The sequence below is a fragment of the Xyrauchen texanus genome, chromosome 29 (assembly GCF_025860055.1).
Source record: "Xyrauchen texanus isolate HMW12.3.18 chromosome 29, RBS_HiC_50CHRs, whole genome shotgun sequence".
In the NCBI taxonomy this organism is placed as follows: Eukaryota; Metazoa; Chordata; class Actinopteri; order Cypriniformes; family Catostomidae; genus Xyrauchen; species Xyrauchen texanus.
In genome coordinates, this window is record NC_068304.1 from 4304811 (window position 1) to 4319083 (window position 14273).

Below are 14273 nucleotides of genomic sequence, written 5' to 3' on the forward strand. Positions count from 1 at the left end.
CTGCCAATTATTAAGTCTTATTTTTTTCCCTGTTCCTCACACAATGCTGTCTTATGACATCCGAACACCATTACGATAGCACATGACTTGTCAGAACAATTCAACATTTGCTATACATAACCAACTACATTAACAAGCTTGTTCAAATGGGATCAAACTGCCCGGTAGCTCAACTTATAGAGAGCTGCACTTGCAATGCATAGGATCGGAGTCCTAAAGAGCACAAGAGTCAACACATGAGCCGAAAGTATCATAAATGCACCACAATATGGCGCAGTTGCTTCAGCAATTGTTTTTCAGTTGTGTCCTAAATGATGCACTGTACATTATGCACTTAGAATATACACTATGTACTGTGCCAGGTAGTGTTCGAATTTTCAAAGTCCTAAATGGAACACTTAACATTTCTTTTAACTACATGTAAGCGTTCGCCAAATAACAGCTGGAGGACGTGACGTTTCAAACACATGTGATGTGTTGCTGCTAGCTTTAGCGAGTTAGCCAACCTCATTTAAACAGTTGTATCTCAAACAATGTACATATTTACACAGTGTGGGATGATGGTGAAACATTCAACTGACATTTGTAAGGTGCTGTCTTCATTAAAGTTTCGCTAGTTGCTACATTCTACATTATTTACAATTGTTTTGTCAAACTAGCAACGCAGCCAAAACAATTGTAAATAATGTAACCTTGAGTGCGTGTGAAACCAGCAAATACAAAATTGTTAAACAGACTTTTTAATGCTGCACATTATACTCACTGAGACTTCAGTTAAAAAGAGTTCAGTTAAAAACTCACTGCTAAAATGATATTCGCATCCATTGTGAATATTCAGTGTAGCTGTTTTTGAAGCACCAGAGGTCACTGTCAAACCCGGCAACTTCCTATTGGTCAACGCAGCGCAAGGAAATTCTTCACCACAGGAAATCCATTACGCAAACATGGATTCCCATTTAGATTTCTGTATCTCGCCTGCGGAATTTCGCCATGCAAAGGTCTGTGTGACAGCGCCTTTAGCATGCTACTCGCACTACCACAAAGTGGGGTAGAATAGTGCAGAATTGTGCAGTTTGGGATGCACCTCTTATGCTAACAGCTGCTACGTTTTCATAGACAAGCACTACATTATCTTCAGAAATTGTTGGGATCTAGATTCTAGTCTAGAAAAATGGTTTTGTTTATTTTTAGTATTAGTTTGTGGTGCTACTCACTTTTTCTTTCTCAGTATTAAGGCTTCCCTTTACATGTTAAAAAGCTTTTCCTTGTACTCTCACTCTCTCTTTCTGTTGAGTGAGGAGGTGTTTCTCTCAGTCAATCTGACTGTGGACTGTTTCGCTGTGGATGTTAACATTAGTCAACCACTGAGCACCAGTGAAATAAACAGAGCTAACAGACAGCCATCTGTTCCCTCGTCAAACCTCCATCACCATCGGTTCACATTCTTTCAAGATCTTGCGTGATTCAATGGTTTTCATGGAATGGTTAAGCCAAAAATGAAGATTCTGTCACCATTTACTCATGCTCATTTAATGCATTTTTAATTATTTTTTATTCTTTTTTACATACAAAGAAACGTAATTCTAAATGAACACAGGTGTCAAAATCCAAAAGGCTAAAAAACACCTCAAAAGCAGAATAAAAGTATCATAACAGTAGTCCATACAGCTTTAAGTCGACAGAAACATACAACAAATACAAACTGTCTAAATGCTAACCATGTACACAATCTTGTTTTAAATAAAGTCTTGTTTTGTGTCAGAATTGGGGGAAATGACGCCACAACCAATGGGCAGTCATAATTTGTGTAAAAATGTATCAAATTTAATTTGATGTCTGACTGGATGTCGTGGTCTAGGATAAGACATTTAAAAAGAAGAAAAATTAAATATTGAAGGGATATTTATGGAGCCTCTTTGAGCACAGGGCTGGATTTTTTTCTGAAATTGTTTTGCGTGTCTTCGGAATAGGTTTTGCGAGCAATACATTTATCATGGTTTTGCTAAAGTTACCACATTTTAATCCTGATATTTGTAGTAAAACCACAGTAATAATATATGAACATGAAAACAATAATAAAACAAATATTTTGTGGTTACCATTGTTTTTCTATAAATAGCATCACAATATTAACCATGACTAATCTACATTAAAACCATGGTTTCTATTTGGATACAGTGTACTGTATTAAAGCCATGGTTTCTGCCAATAAATAAATAATAATAATAATAATGATAATAATAATACAAAATAATGATATATATATATATATATATATTAGGGCTGTCAATCGATTAAAATTTTTAATCAAATTAATTACACGGTTTTCCGATTAATTAATCGCAATTAATCGCATTTAATCACATATACAAATATTTGCTGAGAAAGCCCCTCATATAAAATAACTCAATATATAATGATGAAATAATGATACATAGTTATCCATCCATCCATCCATCGTCAACCGCTTATCCTGTGTACAGGGTCGCGGGGGGCTGGAGCCTATCCCAGCTAACATTGGGTGAAAGGCGGGGGACACCCTGGACAGGTCGCCAGTCCATCGCAGGCCGATACATAGTTATCTTTAAATATAAAAAAATTATATACTTAATACTTAGAACACATCATGAGATCTCTTAGTTTGGATTTGTGCTTCATCAAGTGTTTTGAACGCAAGAACGTAACGCACGTCTGTGTTGTGCTGTCTGCTGATGGGTTGATTTCTTCAACTGTGTGTTGTTCATACAGCTGAAGTTTCACTTACTGCCCTCTGGAGTAAACAGATGGTACTACAAGCTTGCATTTCTCAGGAATCTTCAATATCATTGCGGGCATTGCGATTAATTGCTTGATTTCTTTTTTCACTGTATCCATATAGTAACCATGGTTTTACTATAGATTGACCATGGTTAATCTTGAGGATACTATCATTCTACAACAAACACCATGGTTAAACTATTAAGAATTAGAACAATAGTACCACAAAATTACCATTAATGTTTCCATCCGCTCAACTTTCATTTTCCTGTATTATTACTATGGTTTTAGTTTTTATTATTTTATGGTTAAAATACAGTTACTGGTAAAACCATGGTACATTCATTGCATGGGAACGCAAGCTATTGCAAGGACAAATAAAACAAACTGTGAAGGAATGCAAAACTTTTCCAGAAAAAGAAATTAAATAAACAAATTCCCGCCCTGTCCTCTAAGGGGCTCTGTAGATATTTGACCCAAAAATAGCTTCCTTTTTTCATCCTTTTTAGTTTTTCCCTGAGAACACAAAAGTCAGAATGTTAGTCTCAGTCACCATTAACGTTTATACATCTTTTTCATACAAAGGAAGTGAACACTGACTGAGGCTGTCAGTCCCTAAAAATTGTACCAAAAAATTTAGCATATCTGACAGCATTTTCAGTTTTGGGTGAACTATCCCTTTAATTTTACCTACATATAACAAAAAGTAAAAAAGGTCAGTTGGTATTCATGATAATAATAATAATAATACAACCAATGGAACAAAAAAGTGCAGTTAATTACACCTTTAAATTGTACGATTCACAACATTTCGAGTGGAACTTTGTTGTTTTTCTCTGGTCTAAAACACTCTACAGAGACCACAAGAGTTTAACCAGCATGAACAGGGAATAATTTGTTCCACCCAAGTTCTGGAAACGCAAATTAGCACTTAATGTCATGCGTAAATTATTCTCTCTCCCTCCCTAAATAGTTCTAGTCTGTGTTAAGTGCAAGCAATAATATTTTTTTTAATTCTTTCACTGGCAAAGAAAGTACTGTTAATGACATCTGGTTATTATCAGTGAATGTACAGTATATGTTTGATCATTTTTAACAGTGTAAGAGAGCCACCGCTGACAGAAAGCCTCTGTTACACACCCAACGAAGAAAAGGTAAAAAAGCAAAAACTAATTAACTAAAATTTCATATTTGAATGTATTATAATAATAATATCAAATAAAATCACAAGCTTGGCCCCTCTGCGTAGCGGTTCGTGTGGGACGTTTTGATTTACAGCCAAAGCATCACTCAAGTCCGGTTCACACTGACAGTGATTTTATCACTGGATGTCACTAGGGTCTCTCTCTGTTGGTCGCTAGTAGGTGTTCCTGTTGCAGGTCATTCTAACATAATGGGCGTGCTGCACAACATGCCACAGCTTTTGAAAAACAGATCACGTACTGTATGCAGAAATTGCAACCATGCATAATGTACAATATTACAAATAAGGTAAACGATTATCAATGTACGAATCAAAGTCAATCAGGATGCCGATCATTTCTGACACTGCTTTTTAAGGAGTCATTAGGGACGAACCACCGTGCCTATTGTATCTGTTAGTGCTCTTCTTACTGTGCTATTCCCGGCTGGAGGTCTGTGGTAGCCCATAGAACTGTATGGTAAAAAGTTGTGAAATCTGGCATATTGACAGAAGAAAGTCTAAACATTGCCTCTATGCAAACCCTCTAGTGCCACCAACAGTTCAAAGTTGCACTTATGTTTATCAATTTAAATTTTGAACGAATGGCCTAGAAATAAAATTCAAGTCAAATAGACACCATGGTTACAATTTCTTCCCAACCTGATTTACCGCCATTTAGAATTTTAAAAAAATCAAAGTGATGCATGGCACTAGCCTGCCGTTGGGAGCAACTTGGGGCAAATTTTCAGTGTCTTGCCCAAGGACACTTCGGGATGTGGAGTCGTGTGGGCCAGGATTCGAACCACCAACCCTGCGATGAATGGCTGACCCGCTCTACCACCTGAGCCACCTCTCTAATCGACCTGGGCCAGTCGTCCAATTCGTACAAAATTTGGCTTGTATCATCTAGGGTTACTTATACCCTCAATGCATCAAAAGCTTTTTGATGGACTAAATTGTTCTCATTTAATGGTTTAATGAAACAAGCGGCTCATAGGACGGATTAGCATTGACACCTCATATGCAATGTGGTCACACCTGTGGTATGAGTTATCCGATCACAAATATTTGGACCCCACAAACACCTGTATTTAGCGCTGGCCATTTGTAAATGTAATGAATCTTAAAACCAGGTGTAAATGTGGTCTCATTGAAAACAAGTGATTTCCTTTCACCTTGTTCCTGCAAGTTTTGTCAGCATGAACGGCCCTTCACAGCCTCTCTGTTTCACTGGCAAGAGGTGATATCTCAACAGACGCTACTGTGACACAGTTAAGTACTGAGCAAACAAACATACATCCACGCGCTGTCAGAGCAGAACGCGTGTTAAACTGCAGCTGTGACGTTACCGGTTGATGTTATTGGCCCGTCAGTCACCTCCGCTGTCTACCTCCTCTCTCACCCTCTATCCAAATCTCATGATTGGCAGGTAATTATCTCACTGTCGATGCGCTCCGCTATCTCGCACATCTACAGTCAACGCGTGACAGAGTCAGCTGAAAACAAGCGTGCGTGGGGGCGCCCAGGGGCACAGATGCGTGTAAGTGCACACACGCGTGCAGCCACGGGTCATTCCGGCAACCTAATACACCCTCAAAGAGGGATTTTCCATGAACTGCACATTTGGACTCATGGTGTGAATGGTGGTCGTAATGACGTGGTGTTATAGAATAAATCATGTGTACCTGAGCCCACAAGAGCGCTCGGATTATATTACTGACAGCAGGATTGTCTATAAGTGCTTATTTCTGTCTGTGGTCATAATCAGTGCAATTTCAGCATGAGTCGAGTGGCCGTCCTGCTAATGGATTAAATAGAGTGTACACGATTCATTTCAGCATGCAGAGACTGCATCAGAGTAGAAGACTGTTCAGAATAGTATACACTATAAATTACTGTGGCTTCTTTTGTTTTTAAACTACGAGGTTCACACTATGTGTGAAGCTGTAGGCAGAATATAATGAAACAGTTCTAATAATAAAATGCTACATTGGATATTTAGCATTTTTTACACAATTTCTGGAATTTATTGTTCACTCAAGAGCTAGAAAGAGTAGCAATGTGATACTATTTGCAATCATTCAGACACCAGCCATTGTTAAGTGTTCAGAAAAGCACTTCAATATGAGGACGAACGTGATTACAAATGAACATCAACAAACATGATAATAAAATGTGTTATTAATGACTACACACCTTGTACAATTAACAGAATCTACGTGAGATCAGTAAAATAATCTGTTTTAACCACTCAATGATGAAAAAAAGTAATATTTATGCAGTAGATAATGTGTGATTTTTCATGTTTACATTCTGCATTCATGGCGCTAATGCTAATGCTAGCACACTATTTCAAAGGAAATGGGTGTTTCAAAGAGTGGGAGCCAGTTGAGTGAGATTAGAAAGAAGTGTGAATGGCTTACAGATGGTATATGAAGGAAGCAGAATATCAAAAAAACAGTGTGAATGAGCCCTTAAGAGTATTTGAGTAGTTTGGCTCCTTCCGTAGACAAATAGAATAATCGCATCACATGGTCTTGTAAAATAGCTCTATACAAACAATCTTACAGATGTAGGTAATTTTGTACCAGCTCTGTAACTCATGTTCATGTTGATTGATCTCGACTGAGTGAAGAAACAAACTAAAAAAAATTTGGCATCAATGTAGGTGTAGAAACTTTAAATCCTTTAATCCTAATAACAGGAGTGGAACATACGCTGGCGTGACATCAACCATAACAATCCACGAACTGACAACTAAACAAAACTAAAGGGTATATATACACTTGGGACTAAAGGAGGGAATGACACACAGGTGGGGATAATGATGGAGTGATTAGGGCAGTGACTTCTGGGAAATGTATTGAGGGAGAGAACTTCAAAATAAGAGTCCTTGAACGTAGAGCAGACAGACTGTGAGTGTAGGTGGAGCACCAGGTCACACTCACCTATGACCTGCACCAGTGAGAATGTATTTATCAGCTGGTATGAATTTTTCTGAAAAGTTTGTACTGGCAAGCTGTTTCGAAACACAACAAACTTCATTATGACCACATTTTGTTCTAAATGACGTTACACCCATTTGTTCTTTTAATTACATATATTGTAAACTGGCACCTTTAAAGTCAACATTGAATCAAAATTGACCTTATTTACTTAATGAGCATTCCAGGCCTTACTGTGCACTTATTATTATTATTATTATTATTAGAATTTCTTTATATAAAACTTGCTCCACCTCTGAAATGTCTTATCAGTTTGTTGGTCACAAATCCCTTTTAGTTACTTAAAGGGTCATGAAACCCCAAAACATATGTTTTGATGTGAACAGATATGTACAGGTTGCACATCACGTAAAAAAATGAAAGCATTAATTATGTTTGTTGTTAATGTGAAAGTGATATTTTTTTTTGTATTATTGAGACATTTTGTTCTTTCATTTTCAAAATGAAAGTGTAAGCAATGTCACACAAATGGGGTAAATGTGTAAACTCTGAATTATGATTGGTAGGACAGCACATATTTATGTCACCAGATTCTGATAATTTATCCATATTATTCATGAGAAGGAACACTTCAATCACAGAGCTGCCTCATGCATGAGCTGGGATTACGGCAACAGCAAATAATTAAAACGCATGGATGTAATGGATGAGACATCAGGAAACAGAGCAGACTTTTACACTAAACAGAGAGGTCAGATCGAAATATCTCCACAAAACGCATCTCAGTTCATAACCGGACCAGCATGAGAATTTTTAGTCTGTAGTTGTGCGTAGTTGTGCTAGTCGTGCTCCAAAACATGCTGTTTGAGAGCAGTGGCAGTTCTGGCTTAACCAGGTGAAGTTTGTGACCCTTTAAAACCTCTTTCCTCCATCCATAAAGGAAACAAGGATTTGAATTTGTGAAAACTTACTATTACACAAGTAATACAGCCACTTCTAGTCCAAAAAGCTCAAACTTTAAAATGTAAGAATATGACAAATATGGGAAATATAAAGTGGAAAGACATTAAAGTGAAAGGTTTCATGTCCCTGCCAATTCCTCGCCAAACTGTCGCCCAGAAGAGAAATGCAAGCGAGCCAATCTGTTTGTGTGTTTATGTGAGGGGAACAGAAGCTGTCTGACAGTAGAGAGGACCTGCCACCCCGCGACAGTCATATGGAAGCCACTCTGCCACAAATGAATACCTAATGACTCGATTATATCAAACGATTCACCACTCCTCCTAATGATCCTTTCCATATGCACCTCAAATACACACACACATACAATCCTTATGTCCTCAGGAAACACTGGGATACGTTTGTGTTTGTGTGTGTTTGCTTTTTGTCACCAGTTTGATAACACTTTATATTAATGTTCCCTTTGTTATGGGTTTATAAAGGGGTTCATTAATGAATAATAAGTCAATTTAAATGCATTACAAATTCAAGATTTATGCCACAATACTGAAAAAAAATAGACTATAGTGAGATTAAAAGGAGGGTTTATGTCATTTTGTGTTTATATTGATTACTGTAATGTCTTAACTCACTTGTGTTGTCATGTTGATGTAAAAAAAAATGGTGTTATTCTGAGTGCCGTCCCAATTTACTCAGTCCTCCTCAAAAACACTTCAGGCATTCACGGCATATATCATATAATAAAGACTGATGACCATTAAACGTCTCAGTTATGAACATAACCTTGGTTCCCTGAGGGGAAGGAGACATTGCGTATGATCGCTATGGGAAACCGTCCAACGTGACACTCAGATGGTGTCCCATAGCGATCATACGAAGCTTGTGTTGTACTAATTGTACTAATGTTGAATAGGTGTTATTAAGCATTTATAACACGCAAGGCAAATTACAATTGCTCACTATTTGGCGGGTACTATGAAAGTCTGTTTTTTTGTGCATGGTGCTATAACCGCACATCAGTGATTCATAATGCATTTGTAAATGAATTTAAAGTAATTAATGAACCCCTTTTATCATCCGTTAAACAATGGAAAATTCACAAAACATTCCATAACAAAGCTGAATGAAATGCCTTTGTGTGCTTTCCCTGAAGTTCTTCAGCTGAAACGAGGATATTATTTTGTCATTTTGTGTAAGTTCAACTTTGGCCAGTTACTGTTACAGAAGTAAAGTGAGCAGGCAGTGTAATTTGTGGCTTGTCCAGAGCTCAGGTTTATAGGAAATGAAAGGAGAAGTAAAAAGGATACATAAATGGTTTGGGGGAAAACATACAAGTTTACAAGTTATTTAAATGACTCGCATTCAAATCAGAAACTGACTGAGAGCATTTGCAACAAAGCTAAATCTGACAGCAGACACGTATTTCCCTGTGAAGAGCACTTTTGCCCCAAGATTTTGAAAACCTGTCTCTGACCTTTTAAGGTCATATTCTGATCATATCCTCAAAATGTTCCCTTAACTCTTTGATTCAATCATGAACACATGTTTGACATAAGTGTTCTTCATTTAAAATCAATCAGTAAAGGGAACCAAGTAAATCAAGTAAACCCAACAACATTAAGCATGTCAAAATACAGGACAATGTTATCATGCAAAACAGGTGCTGGTGAGAAGCACTGCAATTGCTCACTGGATTGAGCTATATGTAGAATACTTCAAATGTTTGGTCCTTAACACAGGCTCAAGCTCCGCTCTATTTACCATAATGATAACACCCAAAACTTCAACGAAACAGAAATACTTCTAAATCTCAAGACAAAACATTAAACACTAACAACTGGACTCCTTTTAATGCATCTTGCACAAAGAGACATAACATAACACTTAATTGTATCATTTGTTCTCCCTGTCAAGTCCCACGCAAAGTATACTGGGAACTAGAAATTTCCTGCCCTTTTTCAGTTAAAGGGATAGTTCATCCAAAAATGAAAATTCTCTCATCATTTACTCACCCTCATGCCATCCTAGATGTGTGTGACTTTCTTTCTTCTGTTGAACACAAATGAAGATTTTTAGAAGAATATCTCAGCTCTGTAGGTCTATACAATGCAAGTGAATGGTGACCAAATCTTTGAAACTCCAAAAAGCACAGAAAGGAAGAATAAAATGTATCCTGTTGTGCACTTTGAATGTTGACTCCAGTGGTTTAATCCATGTCTTCTGAAGCGATATGATAGGTGTGGATGAGAAACAGATCCATAGTTATGTAATTCTTTACTATAAATCTCAAACTTTCACCAACCCCCAACCAGCAGGTGTTTAAGATGCAAACAGCAAAAAAACAAAAGAAGAAGAATGTGGAAGTGAAAGTGGAGAATTATAGTAAAAAATGACTTAAAAATTGATCTGTTTCTCTCCCAAAATGATCATATAATTTATGATTTAACCACCGGAGCCTTATGGATTACTTTTATGCTGCCTTTATGTGATTTCTGGAGATTCAAAGATTTGGTCACCATTCACTTTCATTGTATGGACTTACAGAGCTGAGATATTCTACTAAAACTCTTCATTTGTGTTCAGCAGAAGCAAGAAAGTCATACGCAATTTTCATTTCTAGGTGAACTATCCCTTTAACCAAACAAAAAATATCCCTGTTGTACCAACGCACATGGATAATGTAAAGCTGAAGATTTGTTTAAAGGCTTTATTATTGCTCATGCTAATATAGTCTTTGTGTTACCATACAATGTTGTATACAAAGTTTGTATAATAACAGCAATGGGACTGGAATGGTTGCTGAGTGGTCGTACACATGCTTGCGACATAGATGCAGGTTTGAGTCCGGCGGGTCACGCCAACACCGCGATGTTCTAACGCTTTTATTAACACAGATTTGAATATTGCTGTGTGAACTGAACTGATTTATTGGCCAAAAAGTGCTCTCAGCCACACATAAGAAACGCTGGTGGCCTGCCAATAATCCCATTAACGGCATTGTTCAAACTCATTACACATCCCGAAACAAAATAATAATCACAAATCTCCAAACTCTGCACAGATTCCTCTGAATAAGCTAATCGCTATTGCTGGCTGGGTTATTAAGTTCTCACTTCAGACCGTAAATCGAAACGGAAGGTGCGTTTGGACGCCTCCTCCACAGCAATATTAGCGCTGTAATTTTCCTCACTGTACTCTATGTGTTAATGTTTGCTAAAAGCACATTGGTGAGTTATAAAGGCCGGCGCATTGCTTAAGATGAGCTGATCTTTGCTAAAGTGTTAGTACATTCACTTAAAGTAAACGACATGGACAGCAGCCCAGTGCAGCACGTGACATGCTCAATGTGTCTAAAACACAGCTTATAAACCACATGAGCAGAGAGTTCAATTAGACTAAGATTAAAAGTGGACGGGAGAATCATTTTAATGGGCCTAAATAAAGCCGGGCATGGCATTTTAATAAATAAATAAATAAATCTGTACATCCTGTATACTTAACATTTTTAAATGTTTGTAAAGAAATACAGGCGTACTGTATATTTGTCAAAAAATGTAGTTTTAAGCATTAAATAATAAACCTTAATATAAAAAAGTTTATAAGGTCACAAGTGTGTGTCCAAAATTGTAACTGGTAGAATGTGTGTGTGTGTGTGTGTGTGTGTGTGTACATGTATACTATGAATGTCCACAGTGAATGTGCATGCATCGCAGGAGTAATTTCTTTGTCATGTATTTTTTTATTCATTTATGAATGTAATGTAATGTGTCATTTCCAGAACTTCTCAAGTTCTGTATTGTGCTGGAAATAACACTTATGGAAATGACATTTTTAACATTTATGAAAAATAAAATAATGGCTGACTCAGTCTTGCTAAGGCTTGTTTCATAGCTAACATTGTATTTACACTTTATACACACAGTAAAAAAAGTTGTATTTCATCTCAAGCATGCTCCTCAATGACACTTTTATCCACTAGGTTAACAAGTACACTAAATGTTGAAAAAAAAAACTTTACTTGAGACAAAACTATTTTGTGCTAGGTCAGTCGTAGTTTTTGAAAAAAAAAAAAAAATGTTTTTATAAAAACAAATATATATATACATAGAAACCACTTAAATAAATATTGATTTGGTTTAGAATTATTTCACCTTTTGTTTGGATTATTATAGTTTTAAACTTTCATTTATAAATGTACACAATATTTAAAAAAACATTTTCATGGATTTTCATACTTTAAAAATGAGGGTCTGGGACGGGACATGACTAAAACAATACATGATTGGCTTTTAAACAGTAGCAAATATAAATGATGAAGGCCTGATTAAAAAGTGTCCGATCCAGTTGTAATGAGACTCTCGTACGGTATATCAAAAAGAAGATAAAACGAATGACATTTGTTTGTTTTGATGAAATTCAACCCTTGGGACATGCGATGGACATGGAAAGTTGAATAAACACCCATCTGCTGTTTAGTAGTTCACAATATAATTTACAAATACAGGTCATTTTATATCAGTCATTTACATGTCTCAAAAATATACTTTTTCTTTTTTGTGGATAAAATACAACTCTGGCCGGCCTTTTCCTGTAAAGCTGCGTGTCGTAAAACGATGTATGTTGTGAAAAGCGCTGTACAAATAAAAATGACTTGACTTATCTGTGCATATTAGATTCTACAGTTTTTCATTGTGACACCTTTGTTAATGATTTATCAAGGGGCTCATTAATGACTAATAATTCATTTACAAATGCTTTATAAATCATTATATGCAGTTATAGGAACATGCTTAAAAAGTTCAAAAGGGCAATCATCCAATACTTGCCAAATAGTGAGAATATTAACTTACATGTTATAAATGCTTTATAAATACACTTGATGATGATAATAATAATAATAACATAAAATCCCAGAAATCATTATTTATGTCACAACGCAGCAAAATACACTACTATAATGAGATTAAAAGTAGGGTTTGTCGTTTTGTGTTTATATTGATGACTGTAATGTCTTGACTCACTTGTGTTGTCATGTTGATATCAAAAGAATGGTGTTACTCGAGTGCTGTCCCAACTTAACTAGTCCTAGTAACCTAAAGTCCTCTACAAAAACACTTTTCACACTTCATGCTCATTAACAGCAGATATCATATAATAAAGCCTGATGACCTTTGAACCGCTGAACTTTACATAAACTAATTTCTAATGTTGGCAACTCCTTGATAAATGCTTTATATGTGTAAATTTTACTTTAAGGTAATTGATGTTTAATAAATGTTTAATAAATGCTAACAAGCATTTATAACATGTGAGGTAAAATGGCCCACATTTGGCAGTTATTGGATTAAAGTCACTGTTTTTATGCATGTTGTTATAACCACATATCAGTGTTTTATAATACATTGGTGAATTACTTATTAGCCCTTACTGAACCGCTATATAAACCCTTAACCAAGGGAACATGAAAGTGAAGTGTTACGGACTTGTTATATGTGCTGCATATCAATTCAGAAATGAAAATTAGACATCTTTATATTTTATAAACGCACACTGAACAGCACGAGAGAGAGAGAGAGAGAGAGAGAGAGAGAGAGAGAGAGAGCGAGCTTGACAAATGATATAACGGCTCTGAAATAAAAAAAGGGTAAATGATTGTGCTTGCGTTCTCTGTCTCTGGTACAGAATGCATCATAGGTCGCTGTGAGTGACAGGTTTATATTACCAGGGTAAATCTTTGGCACTTTGGGAATGCCGTACATTCCTCTGCAGTAGTGATGGCAATCACACTCGGCTCAAATCCTTGACATTATTGAGTTTTCCTCCACAGTTGTATGACTGACTGTTCAATAACAGGTGCGGGACTAAGAGAGCTGTTACCAGCCCGCCCGAGTGCACGTGTCAGCAAACACACACACCGCAACATGCACAGGAGCTGGGGAAGAAGAAAAAGTAAAAAAGGGGCGGCCGGAAATGATGCCCACTGGGAGCCATCAGCAGTCAAATTTCACTGGTACCGCTTTCCAAAAATTGTCCCTCCTGGCCGCAATCCTCGAGTACAGCCGCGCAGCCATATTGGCCGTTTCTGCATGGAGGCGTTCGAGCAGCTGCGTTCAGCAGAAAAATAAACAAACAAACACACAAACACATAATGGAGGAAAAGAACTCCTTTTCTGTCCCTAGCTGATGCTGCGATAAGACATTTTTTGTTGCCATCTGCAAAAATACCTCACAAGTTGTGCAGGACTGGCATAAATGTGTCAAGAGAGGCCGAAACTCTTATGCAGATCTGAAGTTGCAGCTGCACATTAAAAAAACAACATGCTCTTTAGATCTTTATGGCTGTTTAAGACACGCAACTGTTTGACGGATATTATGCAAATACTGGTGAGACGCGTCGTTTAAAGGCGCAAACAGTTTCTGTGCCATCA